We start from the raw sequence: 26947 nt of genomic DNA on the forward strand, positions 1-26947 counted from the left end.
GGTCTCCTGACTGAGAGCAGATCAGTCATTATGTTAAATTGACATAGGCATACCTTCACTGTCACTAAAATGTTCTCAACAGAGCTGACACAGTCACTTTTAAATATAGCTACTATACAAAGTCAAAACTTTTGACTATTTTACCCAAAAGAAACTTTTCACCCACTCCCCCCTGGTCCCTGCCCTGCAAACAAGTACAAAGTTTTGCTATCTATTGCCAATTTTTTGAAAGAAATATCTCCCTCCTTTTCCCCGATTAGATTATCAAGAAGAATAAAACATACAAACATCCAGATAGGAAAAAGTCTTTGCTCATCTCAGAATTCTCCAAGTGGTGAGAAAACATTTAAAATTTTACTTAGTTAATTTAAACTCTAAATATTGTTTTAAAGTATCACATTAAAAAGGAGCTAAAGAATAAAGCATTTGTTTGTTTTTGCAGGCGAGGGTTAATGTGCTGTGGCTTTTTATGTACTATTCGCAGATGAATGTATTATTTCTACCTTTTTCCATCTTTTTTTATTCAACCAAAAAAGAATCTAAAATGTTATTTCCAATTTTCATTTTATTCTCATTTCCTGTCTACTAACTTCGCTTGCTATTAAAAGAGCACTATACATAATTAAAGTTACCGTTTAGAGGGGCATTTTAAGTGATACTGAAGTGCTGCTGAGTTTCTTTCAGCTACATACTATAAACAAGTCAATAACTTTCACCACGATTCAAAGTAACCAATGAGAAAATACAATGGAAAAAAGACACATCCCAAGCACAACAGGGTGAAAGGGCATAAAAAATTTATGAGTATCCTTAACAAGAAATGCGCATGACCTATGTGAACATAATTATATAACTTTATTGAATGTATACAGAAGATGAATAATAATAATAAAAGTTAGCTTTTCTGTGTACTTCATGCAAGGCCCTCTGTTCTGTGCTTTCCCTCTGTCACCTCCTCATCTGTGAAGCTGAGAAGCACTGCAGCAGCCAGCATACTCTTGAGCCTGACTCAGCTTCCTTAACTTCTCTGTGCTCTGATTTTCCACCTATAAAACCAGGAGGGGTACAATATGGATCTTATAGGATTGTTATAAGATTTAAATGTCACTACAAATAAAATGCTCAGAACGGTGCCTGGCAAATATCAAGCTATTAGTATAAATTAGTTACTTTCACCAGTTCTTATAGCAACCTCATGACATAGGCACCATTATTGTCTTTTGTCTTTTTGTCTTTTGTTGTTGTTGTTGCTGTTGTTGCTATTTCTTGGGCCGCTCTCGCGGCATATGGAGGTTCCCAGGCTAGGGGCTGAATCAGAGCTGTAGCCACCGGCCTACGCCAGAGCCACAGCAACGCGGGATCCGAGCCGCGTCTGCAACCTACACCACAGCTCACGGCAACGCCGGATCGTTAACCCACCGAGCAAGGGCAGGGACCGAACCCGCAACCTCATGGTTCCTAGTCGGATTCGTTAACCACTGCGCCACGACGGGAACTCCCATAGGCACCATTATTATTATCATGCTACAGAGGAAGAAACTGATATCAAGGAGGCTAAGGGCTTGCCTAATATCATCCAGCAAGTAGGTGACCAGGATTCCTACGCTGGCCTGTCCAACTGAAGAGCTAGGCCTCTGTATTTATTACATGCTTGTGTTTCTAGATGAGAGGGCTATAACATTCATTTTGACACTTTGTAACTCTAGAGTTCATCTGGTAGAATTAACAGGTAAAGTATTTTTACAATAGAGAAATAACAGATTAGTCATAGATGATTGCATCAAAATTTTAAATATTTCTATGTTAAAATGGAAGATAATTAGGGTGGTGGAATGTTCTCTATCTTCATTGTAACAGTAGTTACACAACTGTAATCCTAGCCAAAACTCTGAACGTTTACATTTACAAGGGGTGAATTTTATGTGTGAAAATTATTCTGTAATAAAACTTGGGGAAAAAGAAGATAATGATAACTAAAAAGGGAAGCAATCAAGTAGGAGTAAATTTACCCACATATAACAAAGAGTTAATAAGTTTGTTATAGGATCAACCAAAGCTACTCAATCATACAGCCTGCAATCCAGCAATTCCAGTCCCATGTATAAATCAAGGAGTAAGTGCTTATATCTGCCAAAAGACAGGTAAAGAATGTTCATAGTAGCCTTATTCATAATAGCTCCAAACTGCAAACTACCCAAATTTCCATCAATAACAGGATGAGTAAATAAATTGTGGTATATCCATACAGTGGAAAATAACTCAGCAATGAAAAAAAGAATAAATGATATGTGCAGCATGGATGAATCTCCTAAACATAATGTTGAATAAAAGAAGTCTGACATAAGAGTTTATACAGGCTTTCTGTCTATAAGAAGTACTATATAGACTAAACTTATCTGTGATGATGGAGAATAGAATACAGGCTATTTGGGGAATTCCTGTTGAGGCACAATATAAATGAATCTGACCAGTATCCATGAGGATTTGGGTTTGATCCCTGGCCTCACTCAGTGGGTCAGGGATCTGGCATTGCCATAAGCTGTGATGCAGGGTGCAGACGTGGTTTGGATCCCGCATTGCTATGGCTGTGGCATAGACTGACAGCTGTAGTTCTGATTTGACCCTTAGCCTGGGAACTTCCATTATGCTGTGGGTGTGGCCCTAAAAAGCACAAAAGTAGAATTAAAAAAAAAAGAATATGGGCTATTTGGGATTGGTGACTGCTGACTGGGAGGAGATATGGAGGAAACTTCTGGGTGCTAAAAATGTTCTATATCCTTTGCACCTAAATAGTCATAGCTGCACTATTTATAATAGCCAAGATATGGAAGCAACTTAAGTTTCTATCAATAGAAAAAAAATAACAAAAATGTGGTGTGTGTATATATATAGATATAGGTATAAATATATATATATAATGGAATACTACTCAGACATAAAAAAGAATGAAATTTTGCATTTGAAACAATATGGATGGACATGGAGGGTATTATGCTTGGTGAAAAAAAGTCAGAGAAATGCAAATACTAAATGTTATCACTTATTTGTGGAATCTAAAAAATACAACAAACTAGTGACTATAACAGAAAAAGAAACAGACTCACAGATATAGAGAACAAACTACTGGTTATTGGAAGGAAAAGGGAAGAGGGGGAGGGTCAAGATAGGAGTAGAGGATTAAGAAGTACAAACTACTATGCATAAAGCCAATAAGCTACAATGATGTAGAACACCAGGAATATAGCCAATATTTTATAGTAACTATGAATGGAGTATAACCTTTAAAAACTACAAATTACTGTGTTGTACATCTGAAAATTAAATATCATAAATCAACTATACCTAAATAAAAAAATGTTCTAAATGTTCTATGTCTTGATCTGGGCAGAGGTTACATCGGTGTGTACATATGCAAAAATCTGTTGAACTATACACTAAGATATGTTTACTTTCCTGTATGTAAAATACACCTCAAAAAAATCGAATCTGAATTAACAAATGGACAAAGGACTTGAGTTTGCAAAAGAAGAAATCAACCTGACTTACCTCTTATGGACACATAGATGCACACACCATCTCAGTAATCAGACAAATGCAAATTAAATGTTATTTTTAAGTTAAATACCTATAATTGAGCAAGATAGGAAGTTATAAGGTGGATGCTGAGATGAAGGTTTACATGTAAATGATTATCAAGTTTTTAAATGAGAAACCAGTAAGGAAGGAAAGGTAGTAGAATAGGGGAGGGGAGCTCTGGAGTGTAAATGACACCTCATAGTTTATTCTATCCCAAGGCAAGTGATCTGGGCTTGTGTACTCCTCTACTACTCAGAAGTTAGCTGTCTACTGCCCTGGGTGAGGGGGTGGGTGGCGGGGGATGCCAGCTCCCCCCATCCTACTTCATTTCTGGTTCTCAGTGCAACCTGCCTAAGGGGCTCTGATAGCTCAAGAGTAGTTCTCTGAAGAAGGTTTCTGGGAGTTATGTTAGAGCTAAGTGTTCAAAAGCTGGAGGGATGGGCAGATAAAATAAAACATAAAAGGGACCCAAGGAATTCAGGTGGAGTGTTGATAGTATCTGCAATAGGTATCTTGATGCCAGGGTAGGGGGTTAGTAACCTGATGTATCACCTTGCATGAGACTGAAATGACCAATTATGACCAACTGAGCAAGTAGATAAATATAGCCAAGAATAAATAAATGGTCTTTCCTCAAACTGCTCTATCTTTCCAATAACCTTCACATACTTTTTATATAAAATAGATGCTTTGTTGCTAACATTAGCCAAAGGGAAATATTGGAAATTTATAGGCAAAGAGGTGAGGAGTTGATTTTCTCAGAAAACTTTCAGATCCTATTCAAATTCTAGAATTTGAGGAGTCATGTATGTGCCACTGGGGGTGTGTGTTTGTTTTCTCTAGCAGGTCTATTTGGTCAACCTCCATTCGTTTTTTTTTTTTTTTTTTTTTTTGGTCTTTTTGTTTTTTCTAGGGCCGCTCCCGCAGCATATGGAGGTTCCCAGGCTAGGGGTCGATTCGGAGCTGTAGCCACTGGCCTACACCAGAGCCACAGCAACATGGGATCCAAGCCACGTCTGCAACCTGCACCACAGCTCACGGCAACGCCGGATCCTTAACCCACTGAGCAAGGCCAGGCATCGAACCTGCAACCTCATGGTTCCTAGTCAGATTCATTAACCACTGCGCCATGCAGGAACTTCTGGTCAACCTCCATTCTTGCCTTACCTTACAAAGTCACATATAATCCTCTCTTTGCTAGACTACCTGGTAGTTTATCATATTTGATCTTAATGATATCCAGTGAGGCAGCAGGTCTAGTTGCTTCCCAGACAAGGAAAGTGAGGTTAAACCCTTTCTTCTTAAACCTAGAGGCATATCATAGCCACTTGCAAGAGTTATGTAAACTGTTTGGAATGCTTGGAGATAGGGACCAATCCTTGTTTTTACAGAAGCTCCCAAGGTGATCCTGAAGTACAGCCAGATTTGGGAATACACAGATTAAGTGAGAAAAAAATAAGAAAATACACCCAAGCTATGAATTTATTTTTTGTTCATCCGCTAAGTATTGGTAATGCAACAGAGAAAAGATAGTCATAATCCCCTTAGCGTCATAAAAAAAAAAAAAAAAAAAGATTCTGGTCTGGGGAAGGGGTTAGGATATAAAATGGAAGGAGCTGGGTATTGCATCATACACTTCCCAGGACACCATTTAAAGTTGGGCAGACAAAGCCTGCAGTGAACCTAGGGATGAAATGGACATTGAATTCATAATTCCAAACATGATAAACCTTATAAATTTAGAGCTTTAGAGTAATTGAGGAATGATAGTGTCAATAATCTTAATGTACAGGAGTCGCTGGCCATTTGGGGCCACTGGTACTGTGAAGATTATCAAAACTGCTAACGTGTATATATAATGCTCTCTATTCTATTAAAACATTACAGAATCCCATGGGTAGGCTGCTGCACAGAGGTACCCCTGACCTTTTGATCTCAAATTCCACAAACCAAATTAAACTCCCTACTGTGGGATTTTTTAAAAAATAGTTATCTAAGCCAAAGACAGCCCTGCAGAGAACTTGCTTAGAGTCCGAACAGATAAATAACTCATCCTCTATTTTCCATCTTCTAACAATTCAGTAGAGGACTAGGGTTTTTTTTAGATAAGACAAGCAGACATATGGCATTTGGCGAAGTTGAGCACACAGAGTTTAAGGTCTGAAAACCTTTAGACAAGTATTCCCCCCCAAGCAAGTGTGAGCCATTTGTCTGAATCCTGCTGCATAGCACCTGTTAAAGGCAATGGGATGGGACTTCCCTTTGTGAGGATTGGAGAATAAAGGCTTTTCTGGATCAGGGCGGCTCTATGCAGGGTGCAGGGAAGAGAGGCAAGGACTTGATTCTAGCATGCTTTCCTTTACACATCAGCTGTCATCTCATAGACCATTTTCCCCAAAAAGTTGGGGTCTCTTGGTGTTTAAAAATATACTCTATTTCTGGAGTTCCCTGGTGGTCTAGCGGTTAAGGATCAGCATTGTCACTGCTATGTCTTGGGTTCGATCCCTGGCCTGGGAACTTCTGCATGCTGTGGAGACAGCAAAAAAATACACACAAACACACACTATTTCTGCAAGGTATCCTTAGCTTCTTTTTAGCAAGCCTCAAGATCATTTTAAAAAATGATTTAGTCTTCCTAATACTATTCTTAGAGACTTTTGCTGTTCTGATTTATTGTCATATTGCCTTTTTTTCATGTTGACCTCATCAAATTCCCCATGACAATCATGTCTATTTCTTTAAATTCTTCTCCTCTTTCTTCTGCTTTGGTATATTTTATGATCTCATTTTGGGAGGTGGGGTGGTACTACAGGAGTTGGTTAAGTTTTGCATTTCAAAGTATTTCCCTGAAGACAGTATAGCATCAACAAAGCAAGTAATTAAACTGAGTAGGTGCTGACTGTGGATGAAGCACATGCCAAGTTGTTAACACAGCAAGTCATTAAGCAAAGTGACTACTGAACTCAATAAAGCAAGATTTGCTCTGGATAAGCCACCCTGGGATAATACAAGTTGACTAGATTAGGCAAAATTCAACCAGGGAAAAGGCTGAAGACAAAAGATAACTCAGCACCAATAGCCTTTTGGAGCTGGAGAGCTAGAGGGGACCTCAGAAGGTCATCAGGTCCAAGTCCTGCTCTTAAATACGTGTCAGGGTTACCACCGACCCTTCTAGGCTGTATTCCTGTCCACTCTAGTTTTCAAAGGTAATCAGAATAGACGTAAAACCTATTTATTTTAAAAAATCAGCTTATTTCAATGTTTGATACCTCTAAATGGCTCTCCCACATTTTAGATGTGTCCTTGGTCAAGTTTCTGGCCTCTTGAACTGCTCATCACCTTTCTTATTAAATGGATTGAACCTACAGGCTCCAGAGCTAGATTGCCTTAGATCCACAGCTTCTTAACCTCTTTGTTAACCTGCCTGGTAAAATAACAGAGAGTTGCTGTGAGGATTAAATGAGATAATGTGTTTAAAGTTTCTGATTACTACCGGTACATGCTAAGTGTTTAATGATGGCTATAGTAATCAATAATTGTTATCAAATGCTTTCTATATTTGAAGGTGGTAATGGAAGCAATCTATTAGTCGTTTGCTAAGCATTAAAAAATTAAAATTCCCTTTTGAAAACTTCAAATTTGACTGCTTTTCTGGACAATCCGTCTGAGGCTATTTAACATCATGGTTGATATCCCTATACACTCAAAAAAACCTAAGAAAGTGTCTATATTACACCATGTGTTTTTATGATGATGACCTTGAATCTCTAAAGGACACAGTCTATGATACTCAGTATACTGAAATTCTTCTTAATTTGAGGAAGATGTCAGCCAAGATACACATTACTTTTTTTTAAAAAAACCAACAAAGAAGAGTCAGCAATTAGCCAAATCCTGAGAATATAGTGATGAAAAGTAACAGACATGCTCCTTGCTCTTATGGTGCTTACAATCTGGCAGGAGAGGCAGATATTAATAAAATAGCCATAAAAAAATGAGGGCCTAATTAGTAAGTAAGATAAGTGCTATAAAGAAATGAAGCATGCTTCTGTGTGACTGTGTTAAATAGAAGCCTGACTTAACCAGGTTTCCCTGAGGAAGAAATTCTAGAACTGAGACTGAAGAAATGAGTAGGTGAGAACCTAGGGCCATGTGAAGGGATGGTTAGACTAGGAAGAGCGGCTGTAGTAGGGAGCTGTTTTGCCTGAAGGGGCCCAGGGGGCTGGTGAGAGCACAGAGCATCAGAAAAAAGAGGATCAGAAAGAAAGGCAACGTGGCTGGGGAGCTAACAGCCAGGAGAAGAGTCCCACTAGGATGAGGCCAGAGGAGACAGGCCAGTCCCTGCAGGCCCTTACAGACCTTGCTAAGGATTGCTGTTCTTATCTCAAGAGTATTGGGAAATCACTGAAGATTTTAAGCAGATTCTTCAGAACATGATCTGACCTGTCTTTTGCCAAGGTGACTATGACTGACTGCAGTGTGGGAAACGGATAGAGAGGGGCTGGGCTGGTTGCAGAGAGTTCAGTTAGGAGGAGACTGTGGAAATGTGAGTGAGACGTACTGGTAACTTGAACTGGGGTCTTCACAAATGAGATGGAAAGAAATGGACTCATGTCATAAATGTTTATAGGCAGGACTTGGTGATGGGTAGATATGGGGTAAGGAGGAAGAAGATGTTAGAATGACTCCTATGTTTCTGACATGAGTGATTGAAAGAATGAGGTATCACTTACTAAGATGGTGAACACTGTAAGAGAACCTAGTTTGGGTGTTAGATTATGAATTTTATCTTGGGCATGTTGTGTTTTATATAGTGAGAAGATTTCTCATGAACATGGAATCAAAGCAAAAAAAGATGGAGAGTACTTACGGACATTGTGTCCAACTATGGTTATCATGGTTCTTTAGTATGTTTTGCTAGATTTAGTATCTCCCTTTCTAGAATAGTTAGAACAAACCTAGCAAGCTTTTCTATAGCATATAATAATGGCTTAGGATCTGGGTTGGTCCAATTCAAGATGTCAGATTGAACACAAGGATTCACCTTCCTTCACCCAGCTAAGAAAATGATGGGATGCTTTTTAACAAAATATAAATGTACAAGGACAAAGGGAATGGGATAGGAGACAACAGAAATAAAATTTTAGAAACTAGGAAGCAGACACCTAAGTATTAACTGAATTGGGACATTCAGGAAAGCTGAATCTTGATGATAACCAACCCAATTTACAATACAGAGCCCTAGAAAATGGAAGCAACAGGTACTTTAGGAAGTGAGAATGAGGGTGTAAGTGTGGGGCATACGCAGGGTATTGGGTGAAAAGTCTTTTTTAGAAGCTAGTAGATCCTTGATTCCCTACTCCTGTTCCTTTCAGGCAGGAGACTGTCTCTCCCTTAGTATGAAAAGAAAGGCTTATTCCCATGCCAAGAACTAACAGAGGGACTCTGGATTGAGATTATGGGGAATGGAAGAGGCTGCAATTTTGGAACCCTCTGAAGACTGGGGATTAAGTGTAAAATTTTAAATTGTGTTTTGAGACTTCCTCAGTCTTCTTCATCCACTTGGTTCCCAGAACACTGTTAGCCAGGCTTATGTTTTTTTGGCAAAAGGCTGGAATAATTCTCTGTGTAATCTAATCAACCTGAGAAAAGATACTGACTTCGGTCCAGTATGTTGGCCTGCGTTACATTATCCTGTAGCAAACTCAATGGAGAGTCCCATTCTGCATCATGCAGAGCATTCTCTTTTCAGTGCCTTGTTGTTGTTGTTGTTGTTGTTGTTGTTGTTGTTGTTGTTTTGGCTGCACCTGCAGCCTGCAGAAGTTCCCAGACCAGGGATCGAACCTAAACCACAGCAGCAATGTGAGCCACAGCAGTGACAATGCCAGATTCTTAAATCACTGAGCCATGAGGGAACTCCATTAGTGTCCCACTCTTAAAATAAAACCAGACAGCCAGTGCTCACTAGATATTTGAGGAATGCCTGTTAATGCAAGCTAAAGACCAAAACAGATGGAAGAAAACAACTTGAAGGAAACAAACTCTGTTAATAGAGAATTTAGAAAAAAAACTATCTTGTCTTCAGAGAGATAAGAGAAGATGTGAAACAGTAACAGGGTTACCTATAAAAGGCATACAAAAAAGTCAGATATTAAAAATATGACATTAGAGGGAGTTCTCTTGTGGCACAGTGGGTTAAGGATCTGGTGTTGTCACTGCAGCGGCTTGGGTGGCTGCTGTGGCTCGGCCTTGATACCTGGCCTGAGAACTTACAGGTGCCACAGGTATGGCCCCCAAAAATGATATTAGAAATGAAAAATTCAATACAAGGGCTAAAAGATAAAATTAAGGCAATAGCCCAAGAAGTAGAGTAAAAAGACTAGCATTCATAGAGGAGAAAAGGTGAAAATTAGAGAAGCAGTATAGGAGGTCCAACATCTAATAACAGGATTACTAAAGGAAAAGAACAAAGGATGAGAAATTCTAACCAAAAAATTAATGAAACTATCCCAGTTTTCAGAGTGAAGTATCCATTAGTTGCCCAGAACAATGGCTAAAAATAGATGACCACCTGAGAATATCATGATACACTCTCACAGACATAATCCAGCACCTATAATAGTACCTGGCACACAGAAGGAACACAATAAATTTGTATTGAAGAAGAAACCAAAAATATAGCACAAGAGGGACAGCACAAAAAAAAGTTTTTATATAACAAATCAAGAATTAGAATGTCTTCTAAATAGCAACACCTGAATCTAGAAGATAATGGGAAAGTGTTTTGAAAATTCAGAGGAAAGTAGATTTATATGCCCTGAAAAAGCATTAAGTGTAGAATGAAGATATTTTCAGATGTGCAAAGTCTCAAAAATTTTATTTCCTTTTTACCCTTTCTTAGGAAGCTCCTGAGTTGTGTCCTTCACTAAAACAAGAGAAAAAACCAAGAAAGAGACAGACATAGGAACCAGGAAACAGGATCTAAGACTAGAAAAAGATGAAGAAAATCCCTAGAATAAGGATGAAGTGGCCTCAGTTTCCCAACCAGAGATAATGATATAAGGCCTGACCCCGATTGGAGCAAGTCTGATTTCCTCCAAAAGATGAAATGATTTGAGTCCCCAGTGCATTTGAAAATATTGAGAGGAGATTATACAATTGAGGGAAAGTTTGAATTTGTAATAAGTACAAAGAAAACTAAGTAAACAACAATAAAATAATTATGACAATAATTCTAGAGAAAATAGGAGGTTGTGTAGGAAAGGAAAATAGTCATGATGGTCTACAGGTATTAGCTATGAATAGCATTTGCCCATTTATATAATGTGAACACTGACTATCAGATATAATGAAAATTACAATATGATTGTCTTAGTCTGTTTAGGCTGCGATAAAAAAAATACCATGGACTAGATGTCTTGTAAATAACAGAAATTTGTTTTTCACAGTTCTGGAGAATGGGAAGTCCAAGATGAAGGCACTGGAAGATTTGGTGGCTGGCAAAAGCCCACTTCTTGGTTCATAAACAATGCCTTCTTGCTGTAACCTCACATGGCAGAAGGAGCAAAGGACCTCTCTGAGTCTCTTTTTGTTTGTTTTGTTTTTGTTTTGTTTTTTAGGGCTACACCCACAGCATATGGAGGTTTCTAGGCTAGGAGCTGAATTGGAGCTGTAGCTGCTGGCCTACACCACAGCTGCAGCAACGTGGGATCTGAGCTGCATCTGCTACCTACACCACAGCTCATGGCAATGTCAGATCCTTAACCCACTGAGGGAGGCCAGGGATTGGGCGAAGCCAGGGATTAAAGCTGCATTAACGGATGCAGTCTATTGCCTTTGGAATGGATTAGCAATGAGATCTTGCTGTGTAGCACTGGGTACTATGTCTAGTCACTTATGATGGAGCATGTTAATGTGAGAAAAAAGAATGTATACATGTATGTGTAACTGGGTCACCATGCTGTACAGTAGAAAAAATAATAATGTATTGGGAAATAAAAAATAAAATAGAAAAATTTTTAAAAAGAAAAAAGAAAAAAGGAAAAAAAAAGCTGCATCCTCATGGATGTTAGACAGATTCGTTTCCACCGAGCCATGAAGAATTCCCTCTGGGGTTTCTTTTTTAAGGGCACTAATCCCAGTCATGAGGGCACCACCCTCAAGACCTAATCAACTCCTTAAGGCCCCACTTCCAAACATCACCTCATTGGGTATTAAGTTTCAGTGTATGAATTCTGGAGAGGCATAATTATTCAGATCACAGCAAGCTGTTTAGAGAGAATGGACAGGTGATGAGAGCTCATGACAGGGGAGGGAATAAGGGAGACAGAGGGCTAAATCCCTATCTTCTAGAGAATGCCCCAAATGGAAAACCCACAAAGTAACAGTTCAAATGTTTTATCTAGCAATGTGGAGGTAAATACCTTAGGAATACGCTGTTCAGGTGGGGAATGAAAATAGTTCTCTCTAGATTGTGAGAAATAGGATAGCAGGTGGGGGCTAGGGCCTGCTGTTTTCAAACAAACCTTGAACTCCTTGATTCTTGTGTATATGTTAACTTCAGTAAAAATAATATATAAATTTGGCAAATCAGGCTCTGGAAGTGTACTGCTTGCGGTACAAATCCAACTCCTAACACTGTTTTAATTGCCTGATGCTGGGTAAATTATTTAATTTGCTAGTTTTACCATGTGAAAAGTGGGACTAGCAACAGTACCTGTTTGGAAGGGCAGTTGAGAGGATTAAATTAAATAAAGCTTGTAAAGCTCTATCTAGTACCATACCTGGTCTACATTCTGATATTTGGGGGCTTCCTTTTGGTTTGCTTCTTGCCAATCACTCTTATTTTCTTCGCTCAGTTTTCCCTTGGATTATCATATTACCATCACATTTCATATCAAATTGGCTTCCCAGAGATTACCCAATTCATTTTGCTTGGAGTTCTGAGTGTTCCCAAGCATACTGAAAGATTATACCAATGTTTCGCAAAGTATGAGATGCACATGTGGCATGATTCCATCCACATGTATATGACGAATTCTTCCAGAATCTGGAATGCACTGACCATGAATTATCCGTAATCTGCATGTTCTTTTTTATTATCTGGGCTTTTTTTTTTTTTTTTTTTTTTTTTTTTTTTTTAGTACAATGGATACATGGTACTCTATAAAATCAGGGAAAAATACTTATTTTTAAGACAGCTCTTCTGTCATAAATTACAGTTTCATATGTTTCTCATCTATTATGTGTGAATTTTACTAATTTGTCTATGTAAGAACCAAATTACTTCCAAGTTCCTAGTGGCCCCTCACTGTTCCTACCCAACAAAGCAACATTTACAGCCTGTTTGGGACATAAATTACTCCAATTTGCCGATACAGAAATCACGGCTCATTGGCTTGTCTGAAAACCACCACCAGAGAGGGGCAAGATTATGACTCAAGTTCAAGTTTTCTCATTCTAAGCCCAGTGTTCTTTCTACCATATGAACTGAGTGCCCATCAATAAGTGACTTAATCTTTCTGGTCTCAAATTCATGACATAAAGTCATAAAGTAGATGACTTTTAAATTCCTATCAGCCCTATCACTGCATGAATGACTGAGGTATATGACAAGAGTAAGCCTGGGGCATCAATAATATTTATTTCTTCCATATAGGGACTATGGTTTCCATTAAGTGCCCCAAAGTCCATATGACTATGAAGTCCAGGTTACTTGTGTGCAATTTTCACTCCCTGTCTTATTCATAAATACCAAGGCAGAAAATAGCTTTGGGTTTTATTTTCCCATTTGAAATCGCTTGGGAATTTTATCAAGACTGAGCAAGAGGTTTGGAAACTCAAAATGCAGTTCCCAAGAAGCTGCAAGGATTGTGAAATTCACAGGGCTCTAACCTTCCTGAGAATGGGAGCTGACTGGAAAAACCAGCTCATTTCCATTAATGTTCCTGGGTAATTCTCTGGAAATAATGGAGAGGGCATAGCAACTGCAGCCCAGCTTTATGCTTTCAGTTAGGGCTTGTATGCAGGGGGTCACCCACAGAACTATTTTTTCTCTCTGCCCCAGACATTCACTCAGCCTGCCAGGAGAGGCCATAAACAATATAGCCCAGCCCAGTCCTCCCTGGGAATTCCAAGTTTCAAAAACCAAGCTAATGCCAGCAACAGTTTCAAACTGGATACAGATCAAAGAGAATGAGACTGCCTTTTATTTAACTCTTGGTTAAACTGTGTGTAATTAACTGTGTGACCCACTTTTTCAGACATCCGCTCCACATGCCCACCCATTACGGCACTTAGTCAGAGGTCTTCTTCAGTCTCAGTGGTTTTAGGCCTTGATAAATTATGCCTCTGTGAGAGAGAAACTTCAGTCTATGCTTAACACCCCCAATCAACTCTTAGGAAAATTATTTTGAAAAACAAATTGCCATGAAACCGTTCTTAAAGCTAAATGGGGAGTTCCCGTCGTGGCGCAGTGGTTAACGAATCCGACTAGGAACCATGAGGTTGCGGGTTTGATCCCTGGCCTTGCTCAGTGGGTTAAGGATCTGGTGTTGCCGTGAGCTGTGGTGCAGGTTGCAGACGCTGCTCGGATTCTGCATTGCTGTGGCTCTGCCGTAGGCCGGTGACTACAGCTCCGATTTGACCCCTAGCCTGGGAACCTCCATATGCCTCAGAAAGTGGCCCTCAAAAAGGCAAAAAGACAAAAAAAAAAAAGCTAAACGGGACCAAAGGCATAGTTCCCCAAACCCTTCATAAGTATCCATAAGCAACTTCTGAAGATGGTCTAATGCACTGATTAGAAGTTACTGATCCCTGAGCATACCAATATCTAATGAGCCATTAAATAAAGTTAATTAATATAACACTGCAGAGTCAAAAAAAAAAAAATCCATCCTGGCCTTTGTTTTTCCCACACATTCATGGGGGAGGTTAAAATTGGGAGAGGGGTGATGGTGGTGATTACATTCCAGAGACTACTCTGAGGCAAACTAAACTATTACTGTGGATCAGTGTCCCCTGTGTCAGTGGCAATCTGTTCCTACTCCTCAACACATCCAGAGAGCACTCTCTCTCGTCCTTTAAAGAGTATGATAAAATCAGGCAAAATAATGTGTAAAACCTGGTTCCATTTGCAGTGTTTTCTCTTGCAGGAATGTTTTCATTTTAATAGCTCCTAGGACAAATGAGAGAGTCTGGGATCAGGGTATACTTAGGGGGAGGGAGTAGAAGGGGAAGGAATAAGCTGCTGGCAGACCGTGCCTTAAATCTGCAATGGACTGAACTTTAAAATAAGAAAGCATGTGAAGCTCTTAGCAGGGTGGTTGGCATGTAGTGAATGCTGCTCAATGTTAGCAAGTATTTTCATTGTAATTTTATCATTATGGATACATACTATCACTTAACTCCTGAGGGTACTGACTGAACACCATTGATAAGGGGGTGGTATAACCCACTACATTGGCTGTTTGGGACTTGCTCAGAGGCTACTGGCCTCTGGGCTGGAAACTAGAAAACAATGCATTTAGCTTTCTTGACACTTGCTGATGGGATTTTGTGCAATATCCAGGGGATTACAATTTTACAAATTCTGACAGGAAAAGTTTTCAAAGTTTTGGACAAATACAAACTTCCCCTGAAGGGCCATGGACCCTAAGACTTTGCTGAGATGTCACCTTGAACTGAAAAGCTTCTGAGACCAGTGAGTAAGTTGTTATGCTGATGAGCAAGGCCAGAAAACTTCTTGGCATGTGTGTCTCAACTTCCTGGTATTGTTCTCAACTTGTTTCGTAGGCAGTCAATGGTGTTATTTGCTGTGGGTCTGCCAGTTGCTAGTTCTGGCAACACCAGTGAATCTCTAAGAAAATGATTGTTCTTAGCCAGGCAACAGAATTTTGGTGTAAATTAGTATGTGGAACATATAATTGGAAGGTGTTTTCAGTCTATGACATGAATGAGTCTTTTATATCAAACAAACAAAAGATTAAAGTGTTTTCATGAGTATTCCTGGTGCAAAAATTGTTCATCAAGTGAAATAAAATTTTGGTGAAAGATGAAAAGGCAGTTATTTATTCAATAGATATTTTTCCCACATGTGCAAAATAACATATGTCTCAGCTTACACACTACAGCACTGTTTGTAATATCAAAAGATCAGAAGTAACTCAAATGTCCATCAACAAGGGATTAATCAAATTACAGTATATCCATCAATGGACTATTATGAAGACCAATAAAAGAATGAGCAAGCTATGTTCACGTGGAAAGGCTGCTAAGCTATATTATAAAGGAAGAAAAGCAAGGGGCAGAATATTATAAAGAGAGGCAGAGGGAAAGAATATATATATATATTTTTACTTCTAAGGCACAGATTATCTCTGGAATAATGCACAAGAATGTAACTTTTGGTGGTAGAGGGAATGGAAGACTGAGTAACTGGGGAATAGAGAAAGGAAAGATGTCTCATTAGCAACACTTTACCTTTAAAGTTTTTAATCATGTGAACTGTTGTCTTCTCAAAGATAAACTAGATTAAAATTTTATTTAAAAGGAAAATAAAGAAAAGGCAGTCATTTGCAGGGTGTGAGTATGTGCATAGGAAATGACACGTCTATCAATAGGATAGGAAGAAAGCCAATAAACTATTCTGTTTTTCTCAGCTTGGGAAATTTCAAAAGGTTCTAGAAATACCCTTTAGAAATGTAGAGCAATTATTATATGATGAACATTTTTGGTCACTTATGACCAATTAAATCTGTGAGTATCATGGAAGAAGAAGAAGATGTTTAATTAGGATTATATTTTTTATGCTCTTGTCTTAGTAGATCCTTCATCACAAAAATCATGTTTATTGTAGTGAATGTAGTGCCTGGTCTGTCAACATACATTTGACTCCAACTTTAAGATTAGCTGTCATGTTGTTGAGTGGCCAGGAGTGGCCCAGATTAGTGTAAACCAATCATCAAAATCCCATCTCCCTTACCAATTGTTAATTGGTTCAAGGATAGGCAGCCTAAACCAAAATTGAAAAGTTTTGCTGTATGTATTAGTTTTCTATTTCTAGTCTACTAACTTATAGTTAGGCTATATTTTTAAAGCAACTATATTATTTATGTTTTTCTCCATACATGTTTTCAGTTATCATGGTACTAGAGAACAATAGTATTTGCAATGAAATTCTTTGATGAACAATAGGTCAGGGCAAGGGGAATTGACTCATTTTATAAAACACCTCCTCCAGGATGGGGCAGAGTCAGCAGATCCCCCAGCATCTTCCTAGCTCCAAGTGTCTGCCTGACATTGACCTCTCTTCCTGGGACAGCAGTGGATATTAATTGACAAAGGTCCCACTCCAGAGATTGGCACAGTTTTTCTGTAAAGGGTCAGGTAGTAAATATTTTGGGCTCTGTGGACTGTGTGGTCTCTGTCACAACTACTCAACTCCACCCTGGCAGCTTGGAAGCAGCCATTGGCAACATGGACGTGGCATTGTTCCAATATGTTTTCATTTAAAAGAACAGGTTTGAGGCCATAGTTTGCTTATCCCATTCTATTCTTTTTGTTTGTTTTATATCAATCTCCAAACATATCATCCCATTTGGGAGATGATATCCAGGATAAGTTACATTTAATTAGAGCTATTTATATCCTGTGATGTGATAACCTGGCCTCCTATACTAGGCGGTAGAGACACAAACTCTTGGGTCAGAGAAATTTGGTTGGAATTTCAGTTCTGCTCTGCTGTGGCTATGTGGCCTAGAGACTCTCTCTTCTAGCTTCATTTTCTCATCTGTGGAATGTGGTTCAGAGTCCTATTTTAGAGGGGCGTTATAATGATTAAATGAAAGTGTATATTGACTGCCTGACACAGAGAGAATGATCAAAAATATTAAGCCAATATCAAAAAAATATTAAGCCAATGATCAAAAATATGTTTCCTCTCCACCCCCACAAAAACACATGAGAACTGGGCAACACATCTTCTCATCCACACATATTTACAAACCATTTCTTAGATGACTAATGTTGGAAATTCAAAATCAATTCTAATTAGCTTTAATTTCAGATGATGCTATTTTAAAAATCTGTCCTCAGTTTCTGGGATTGTTTAGCTCTTGCAACCTCTTGCATGTTAACAACAACCAACCACAACAAGTCTCCAAAGCATCCAAGCAAAGGCCTTAATTCTGATAACTCTGGCAACTCTCTAGGGAAGTAAAGGAAAGCTATAAAATATACTATCAGGAGTACCTGTCGTGGTACAGTGGAAATGAATCTGACTAGGCACCATGAAGTTGTGGATTCGATCCCTGGCTTTGCTCAATGGGTTAAGGATCTGGCGTTGCCATGAGCTGTGGTGTGGCTCACAGATGCGGCTTGGATCCCACGTTGCTGTGGCTCTGGCGTAGGCTGGTGGCAACAGCTCCGATCAGTCCCCTAGCCTGGGAACCTCCATATGCTGCCAGTGCTGCCCTAAAAGGACAAAAGACAAAAAATAAATAAATAAATAAATAAATAAAATAAAAAATTAAAAAAAAAATACTATCAGAGTTTAAAGTGCCACTACTCAAAAGAAATCTTGTCAAAAGAGTAACAAATTTGGATTCTATTTGATATTTGCTATGACCATGACCAGGCTTTTTAGAACTGATTTTGTTGTAAAATTTCTTAGGGAATTCACTTTCAGTGCCATAAGCAGTAAAATAATACTATTTTAAATTATTCTCCTTTGATAAGTTTAATTTTAAAAATATACATGCATATATAAGGCAGTAATGATAAGAAGAACATTCATATAAGAGAGTGATTCTGTGTGTTTATTTACTTGTATAAACATACTTAGATACTAAAACACTGAGTATATTTAGCATGTACTTTCTCGGTTGGAGAATATTTAAGTCCTCCCATAATGAAAAAAATAAAAATAAAAAAATCCATGTCCTCACTAGGGAAATTATTAGAATCAATGCTAACATGGCTATTTAACATCTATAAAGCAATAATATCTTCAAAGAAATAATGTAGTGCAAAAGCAATATAATTTTGGAAAATAATAAGCATCACAATAGATAAGAGATATTATTGTTCCAAGATGAGAACTGAGTATTGGGTGTCTTAGTCAAGGAGCTTTGTCCTTGACTTCTGAAACTAGAACTCTTCATACGTGACTTAGTGCATTTGTTTCCTGGTTCATTCATTCATTTAACAAATAAACATTTATAAAAAATTACTATCTTTTTTCAAAACTTAAACCCCCTAAATATTTAACATTTCAGCATGAATACACGCAAACACTATTATAGGGGGTGGGGGTGGGGAGAGGGTGGGAAGGGCAGATTATAGCCTCCACAAGGATCAGAGTTGCAAAGTACTAGGAACATAATTTATTTCAGAGACAGATACGTAAATGATTGATTACAATATGTATTATAAGTGTTATTACAGAAATACATACCAGTAGCTGAGAGAGCAGTGCAAAGGGAAGAATTCATTTAAAAGACAGCAGACAAGGGTGTGGGGAGAGAAGTGGTCAGAGACATTTCATAGAGAATGCAAACAGCATCTGAGCTAGGTATTTTTTGAGGGTTAAAAAAAGACAAAACAGGAATTCTAGACAGAGTGAAGTACATGATTAAAATTAAAATAGCACAAAAGTGCACTTAGCATCTGAGTATAGTTGTGAGTAGTTTGATGTGACTGGAACTTGGCTTCATGGTGGTGGTGGTGGGGTTTCATGCTATACTACAAATCTAGGTTCTTCAACCAGTTGTCCAGTGATTCCTTGGTCACCATACTAATTTTCTCTCTAAAGTCCATGCTTCGAATGGCTGAAAACCCAGGTATATTAGTGAGGAGTTACAAGGAGCACAGATATGACTCTGATCTTGAGTGAATTTACTATATGATTCAAGAGGCAATTGGGAAGCAAGTATGGGAAATCATCTTAATGGAACACTCAGGCCTCATGAAGAACACCATTGATTGGTCTGCAGGATCATCTAATTCTCAGGTCCCAAAAGGAATACTGAGGTGGTCATCACATAGAAGGGTGTTTGTTTTCCCAGCACAAGGTACCCTTCTATTTCTCAGTTTATTTATTTCATGGATTCTACCTATTCACTGCTTCGACTACCTCATAGAATCTGCTTAGTCTCTGTTTAGTTTCCTGCCTCATTCCTGATTGGCTTTATGCATATCTCTTTGTGTACTTTTATATAGAATAGAGTTAATAACAGGTCCAAGATTGCTATTCTTAGAAACATCTGCTCACATGCTGGCCCTTGATTGGCATCTGAGAATTTAGATTTCAGAGGTATTCTATTTGCTAAATGATAAGCATGGTTCACTGTGTCTAATCTGTTTGTATAAAACAATATGGTTTATGCTAAACGCCTGCTTTCCTTCTGGCAGTCAGGAATTTGGTTATGTTCCAGGAAGAGGTACCTATGGGACCAATAAAAACCTTGGGCACTGAGTCTGTAATGAGCTCCCTGGTAGACAGCATTTCATAATCTGTTGTCATAATCTGTTGCAGGAGGAATGAAGCTCCTCCTTTGTGACTCTACTAGGAGAGGACTCTTGGAAGCTTGCACCCTGTTTACTCCAGACTTTGCCCTATGTACCTTTTTCTTTTGCTGACTTTGCTCTGAATCCTATCACTGTTACAGCCTTAAGTATGACTACAAGCTGAGTCCTGAGTCCTCTTAGCAAATTGTTGAACTTGGGGGTGATCTTTTTTTTTTTTTTTTTTTTTTTTTTTTTTGTCTTTTTTGCTATTTCTTTGGGCCGCTCCCAAAGGTTCCCAGGCTAGGGGTCTATTGGAGCTGTAGCCCGGGGCCTACACCAGAGCCACAGCAACGCCAGATCCGAGCCGCATCTGCAACCTACACCACAGCTCACGGCAACGCCGGATCGTTAACCCACTGAGCAAGGGCAGGGACCGAACCCGCAACCTCATGGTTCCTAGTCGGATTTGTTAACCACTGCGCCACGATGGGAACTCCAAGGGGTGATCTTTGATACAACTTTGCTTTCAGATTCCTGAAGAAAGAATATCTTATTCACAATCCACTACCTGGTCCTTATTACCACCTTGCCTCTGGCTATCTCTTCACCCTCATCTCCTCCCGTTCCTCCACCTCCTGTTCTAGTTATGCCAGATTCCTTGTTGTTTCACAGACATTCCAAGCATGTTCCTGCTTCAAGGCCTTTGTACTTACTGTTCCCTCTCCCCGTGCCTTTTCTTCCAGATATTTGCATGGCTGTCCTCATTCATGTCCCTGCTCATGTGTTACCTATCTAAAATAGCTATCCCCTCCCACTCACATTTCTCAACTGTCTACCCCTTTATCTAAATGAATTTTTCATAGCAGTTATCAATTTTTTTTACATTATATTGTTTGTTTATTGCCTATCTTTCCTGATTAGAGTCTAACTAAATAAAGGCAGTGACTTCGCCTGCTTTGTTCCCTGCCCTACTTTTAGTAGCTAGAAAGACTTGATATATAGAAAGGACTCAATAAATACTATGTTTGCGGAAGCAATGAGTTAATAATGCTTCTCTGTTGGGCATATTTCTTATGCCAGGTCACATTACATGTCCATGAACAGCATATAGATATCTTCCTTTAGAGTGAGCACTGTGGCAGAGACTGCTGTTATTCATCATTATCTACTCCTTCCTTCTTCTGTAGTAAAAGAACCCCTGATTTTTGGCTAGGTACATAGCTGTCAGAAATAAAGAGTACATTTCTCAGTACTCTAATAGGTGTGGCTATGTGACTAAGAGCAGGCCAATGGGTTATGAGTGGAAGTTGGATATACAAAATCTAGGAAATATCCTTATAAGAATGGATTCAATTCCACCTCCCCCTTTTTTTTTATTCTGCTGGGTAGGATAGACTGTAATACTTGGAGTTTGGCAGCCATCCTAGATCATGAGGCAAGTTTCATAACAGAAGGTACAGTCAACAGAGCAAAACAAGAAAAAATAAGCCCCATAATGTGGAGGCCAATACCAATTCTGAAGAATCTACCTCTGGACTTTGACAATTTCTCTCTCTTTAGGCGCAGCTATGTGGGATTTTTCCTCACTTGAGGCTAACGTTACCCTAATTAGCTCTAATCCAAGTACTAATCTCCAGTTTGACTTATTAAAGCCAGGTGGAGAGTTACAAAGTACAAAACATGATACCATATAAACTAGTCACTGCTTTAAAAGGAAGCTGTGGACATGATAGGAAGGCCAGCAGCAGAATGTTATCCTGTGATAAATGTGAGTTGTGGAAAAGAATTATAGCAATGTCCCCCCAACAAAACACACCTTCCTGTATCCATATGATTTTTTTCAAAGTGATGTTGCTACTCTTTCCATCAAGAGGCAGAGGCTATCTCTTCACCCCCTTGAGTCTGGGTTGGCCTTGTGACTGACATGGACAAATAGAATGTGAGTTTGAGTCTCATCCTAAAGATCCTGCAGCTTCTACTTTTGCCATCTGGAATCCTGAGATCACCAGGCTCTGAAGCCTGGATGTGAAACCATGTAGAGCGCAACAGAAGCACTCCAGTGCAGAGACTGCACCAACTGGCAGACATGTGAATGAGGCCACATGAATGATCAGAGCCAAGACAATCAGAAGTCACTCCCAGATGGCCAGCCTACAGAATATGAAACAGTTGCTGTTTTAAGTCACTCAATTGTGACAAGATTTGTTATGCAGCAATAGGTACTTGAAAATTAATCTTAGTGAGTATCTGTTTCTTGCTTCAGAAAGATCCTATGACAAGGGCAAATTTAAGGGAAAAGCACTTAATTAAGTTTGATAGCTTTTAAAGAGAAAATATAAAGTCTTCAGCTTACCCACCTTAAACTATATATGCATACATATACATATATATATATATGTAGTGGCCGTGGTATACAGTGAATGGCTTGATGTGGGATCTCAGCTCCCAGACCAGGGATTGAACCCAGGCTACAGAGGTGAAAGTGCCAAATCCTAACCACTAGACCACCAGAGAACCCTCAACTTACCCACTTTAACATGAAAAATGAGGAACCCAACAACCTTACACCAGAATACATTTAGCTTGAAGTTCCTTCCATTGTCCTTGGTTTTTGCACTGCACATGAAATAGTAATATTAGACCAGTATTTGATGGCCACTAGAGTTTCAAGGCAATTTTTTCAGTCAGGTTATAAAAACAAGATTTAATTTCTTTATATGGCAAAAACCAGTTTTTCTCCAAAATCCATACTATCCTTCTCCCAAGGAAATAGAGATTATGTTAGGTACATGGCTACTCAGCTAAAAACTACATCTTCATTCTCTTTTTCCAGTTAGATATTGACTACATAGCTAACTTTTGGCTAATGGGAAGTAAGTGGAAATAATGTGTAAGTGAAGTTATATGTAATTTTTGGATCACCTGTACTTTAAAAGGTAAGTGACTTGCCTTGAAGTTTCTTTCTTTTCCTTTTCTTCGGGTTGGAACATGATGTGCCCAGAAGCTAACTCGGTCAATGAGGATAAAGATATCACCTTAGGGAACAGTGAGACAATAAATGAAAGGAATCTGGGTTTTTGAGTGACTTTGTGGAATGGAGACTCTGCCAACCTGGACTGTTCACTTTACTGTAACATGAGAAAAAAAATGAACTTCCATGTTATTTAAGCTTCTGAAAATAGATATATATTTTTTGGAGGTTCTTTTTTGGAACAGCTTAGTCTTTACCCTAATAAGCAAGTCCTGCTCTTTCTTGCTGGCATTTTATGGCCACAGTGATATCTGCCTTCCAACTTCCCCTTCAGAAGTCCCCTGCTACTCCTATGTAACCTACCCACATGGGATGCATAAACTACGAGGTCACCAGACACAGATATTTACATGATAGTCTCCTACCTAAGTGGAGAATTCCCCCAAAGGAGAAGGCCAGTTACCTTCTTCCGGCTTTTGCATAGTTTCTCCCACTCATCTCCACCTTGTTCCCTTTGGTCAGCTTGAACTACCGTTAAGGGAACCATTCCTGTGCTTCAGCTGCTCAGCCAATGGAGAGAACCCATCTTCAGGACTTTCCATCCTGCTTCTACCACTTCTCTTTGTTACCTTCGAAGCACTGCCCTCTTTTACTTTCCACAGACTCGGAAGATACACAGTCCCTTTCAAATCACAGACACCAAGAAGCAGTCACTGAACAGGCACTCTGTCAGTTTTAACATAAAATGATGAAATAGGGAAAGTATCTGACTTTTCAGTATACTTGGAAAAAAAAGACAATAGGCAATTATAAATTAAAATGCAAACCTCTATAATTGGAAGAAGTACAGTGTGTTGTGGGAAGACTCAGAAGAGGCATCTAATCCAGTGTTTTGTACAGGAGGGAGTGTGGTCAACAGTGTCGAGTGGAATAAAAGTGTGGACAAGGTCAAGTAAACGTGTACTTCGGCTGTGTGAAACTGTATGCCTGTTAATTAGTAATGATATATCATTTTAAAACGTCAAATAATTTAGCATATATAAAATAAAAAGTGAAAGTTCTTCCTCCCACATGCATCAATCTTAATACCCATACTTATCTGTTAATGTTTGGCACAAGTTCTTCCAGATGTATAAGTATGAAGAAAGATACACCAATATACCTCCATGTAGGGTTTTATTTTCAAAAATCTAACCATAGTATACATATTATTATGCAGCCTCTTTTTTTCCATGTTTCCATATCATGCACATATATTTACCTAACTTAAAAAATAACAGTTTGTATACAACACTGTAAATCAACTATATATAAATAATTTTTTTAAAAAATAAATTAAATAAAAAGATACATGTACCCCCCCAAATAGTTTATAGACTTCCTTACTAATGATACACTAAGTTATTTAATAAATCTCTTTCTTTTTGCCATTTAGGTTGTTTTCCATTTTCTTCCTTATAATAGTAGTGCTTCAAGGAACACTCTATCCATTGGACTTAGTGATACATATTAAAGAAAAGGATTACAATCTCAAGATTCTATATCTGCCCAAGATATGACATGTACATGAGAAAAAAAATCAGACACTTTTAGATTAAGTACTAGGAAATTACTTTCTGCTTTTCTTTCTGAGGAATTTACTTGAATTGAAATCAAAATCATAGCAAAACTACATCAAGGGAATTTAATTTATGTGTATATAAACATGAATGAGTAATTAATACAGTAAAACTAAAAACACCAGAATAGAGGGTCATAGCAGGATTCCTAAATGGGGAATTTTTTTTTTTTTTCTTTTTCTTTTTAGGACTGCACGCAAGGCATATGGAAGTTCCCAGGCTAGGGGCTGAATCAGAGCTGCAGCTGCCAGCCTACGCCACAGCCACAGCAAGGCCAGATTTGAGTTGTGTTTGCGACCTACACCACAGCTCAAGACAACAACAGATCTTTAACCCACTAAGCAAGGCCAGGGGTCGAACCCTTGTCCTCATGGATACTAGTCAGGTTCGTTACCACTGAAGCACAGTGGGAACTCCTGAATTGGGAATTTGGATATTATAAAATTGATATCTCCCAAACTAATGTTTAGGCTTCTTTCAACTCCAAACAAACCTGAGAGGGCCCATTCTGAAATCATGACAAAATTTTCTAGAAAAATAGATAAGCAAGAATGGTTAAAGAATGTTTCTACAAAGGGGGCTGGAGGTTGTTCTTTGCCTTATCAGATGCTGAAGAATTGTAAATATACAATAGTTAAAGCATGTTAAGTACTGAGAATAGACAGATAAACCAGTGATCCAGAAGTGATAATGTGGAACTAAAGCTTATAAAATATAAAAAGATAATACATTTTAAAGAGGCACAAATATAAGGGTAAGGAATTGTTTCTTTGATAATTAATGTGGGGGAAGAGGAACCTCTTTCTTCTTTTTTGGCTACACCCACAGCATGTGGAAGTTCATGGGCCAGGGATCCAGTCCTAGCACTACAGTGACAATGTTGGAGCCACAAGAGAACTCTGGAAAAGGACCTATGCGATGAATATTTTCTTAGAACTTTGCATTACAGAATGCATATGGATAAATTAAAGAGTTAAAAATTCAAGTGTACAAAATTAGAGAGGGTATGGAAGAAAGTTTATATCATCTCTTTATGAGGAAGTACTTCCTCAAGTCAAAAAACAATGAAAGAAACCATAGGAAAAGACAATAGATTTGACCATATAAGCATATAAAATTTCTTTTTTTAATTACCCAATGAATTTTTATTATATTTATAGTTGTACAACGATCATCAAAACCCAATTTTATAGCATTTATATCATAAAATTTCTTTAGTTAAAAAAAAATACAGATGAAAGGAAAAGGCAAATCCCAAAAGGGGAAAGATTTGTACAACACACATTGCAAAAACCAGAGTTAATATCACTTGTCAAAATCTACTGGGGAAGGGATGGGCTGGGGGTTTGGGATGGAAATGCAGTAAAATTAAAAAAAAAACAAATGGTTGTACAACTATAAATATAATAAAATTCATTGAGGCTTTTTTTAAAAAAAATTACAATACTGGTTAAATTGAATTCTTAGCCTAGTTGGTATCTAAACCTTCACTGATGATTGTGTCTGAAGAAAAATACAAAACCATGTGCCTGGTCTAACCTTAAATTTACTGTTATATGCTTTTAAGTGATACTTTAGTCCTATTTTAAAAATGTAATACATTTTCCTAGCTCACTCACTTGCCCACATTCCCTGGAAACTATTTAGTACTGTCATCTCACTTTCCAGCATCTCCTCCTCCATCTTCACTTTAAATTGGTGATCTTGCTTATAGTAGCAATCAGAAGAGAATTTACACATACTCATACCACCATTACCATCCCACCTACTAGCACCTCCCCTCCAGTTACAGAAGAATCTTCTGTGCTCACATTAACCTCTTCCCAAGGTCACTTGCTCTCAACTGTCTCAACTGTTCAAGGACAAGGATCTGTTTCCAGAAATTTCATTTCTCCCTCTCTCCACTGAAACATTCCCTTCAGCCTATAGTCATGTATTATTTTTCACATCTTAAAAAAAAACTTTTATCCCACTTTCCGCTTAAGTTATTGCATCATTTCTTTCCTCTGCTTTGCAACAATCCCTCTAGAAGGAGCTATATACACTTGCTTTAACAGATCCAATCCCTCAACTTCTGTTCTCTTTTTAACTCGATCCACAGAGACTTTCACCCCTACCAATTCTACTGCAACTGCTCTTGTCAATGTCACCCAATACCCTTCATTTTTACAAAACTCACTCTCAACTTTATCTCACATGATCAGCACCACTTGACACAATAATCAATCCCCTTCCCAGAAACTTCTGATTCACCTGGCCTCCAGAATGCCAGTCT

The 26947-nt window shown here is 38.5% G+C and overlaps 1 long non-coding RNA gene across 9 annotated transcripts in view; it reads right to left on the reverse strand.

Moving 5' to 3' along the window:
* The window catches only part of LOC100516649, a 104704-nt gene that overhangs the window by 71053 nt on the left and 6704 nt on the right, over positions 1–26947 (reverse strand). Inside the window, exon 3 of one of the 9 annotated variants that reach the window (XR_297089.3) lies at positions 835–1046. The exons of the other annotated variants lie outside the window; for them this stretch is intronic. This is a non-coding gene — a long non-coding RNA (uncharacterized LOC100516649). Of the gene's footprint in view, positions 1–834; positions 1047–26947 lie in introns of those variants that run through there. 9 annotated transcript variants of the gene reach the window in all.

Source organism: Sus scrofa, chromosome 15 (assembly GCF_000003025.6).
Source record: "Sus scrofa isolate TJ Tabasco breed Duroc chromosome 15, Sscrofa11.1, whole genome shotgun sequence".
In the NCBI taxonomy this organism is placed as follows: domain Eukaryota; kingdom Metazoa; phylum Chordata; class Mammalia; order Artiodactyla; family Suidae; genus Sus; species Sus scrofa.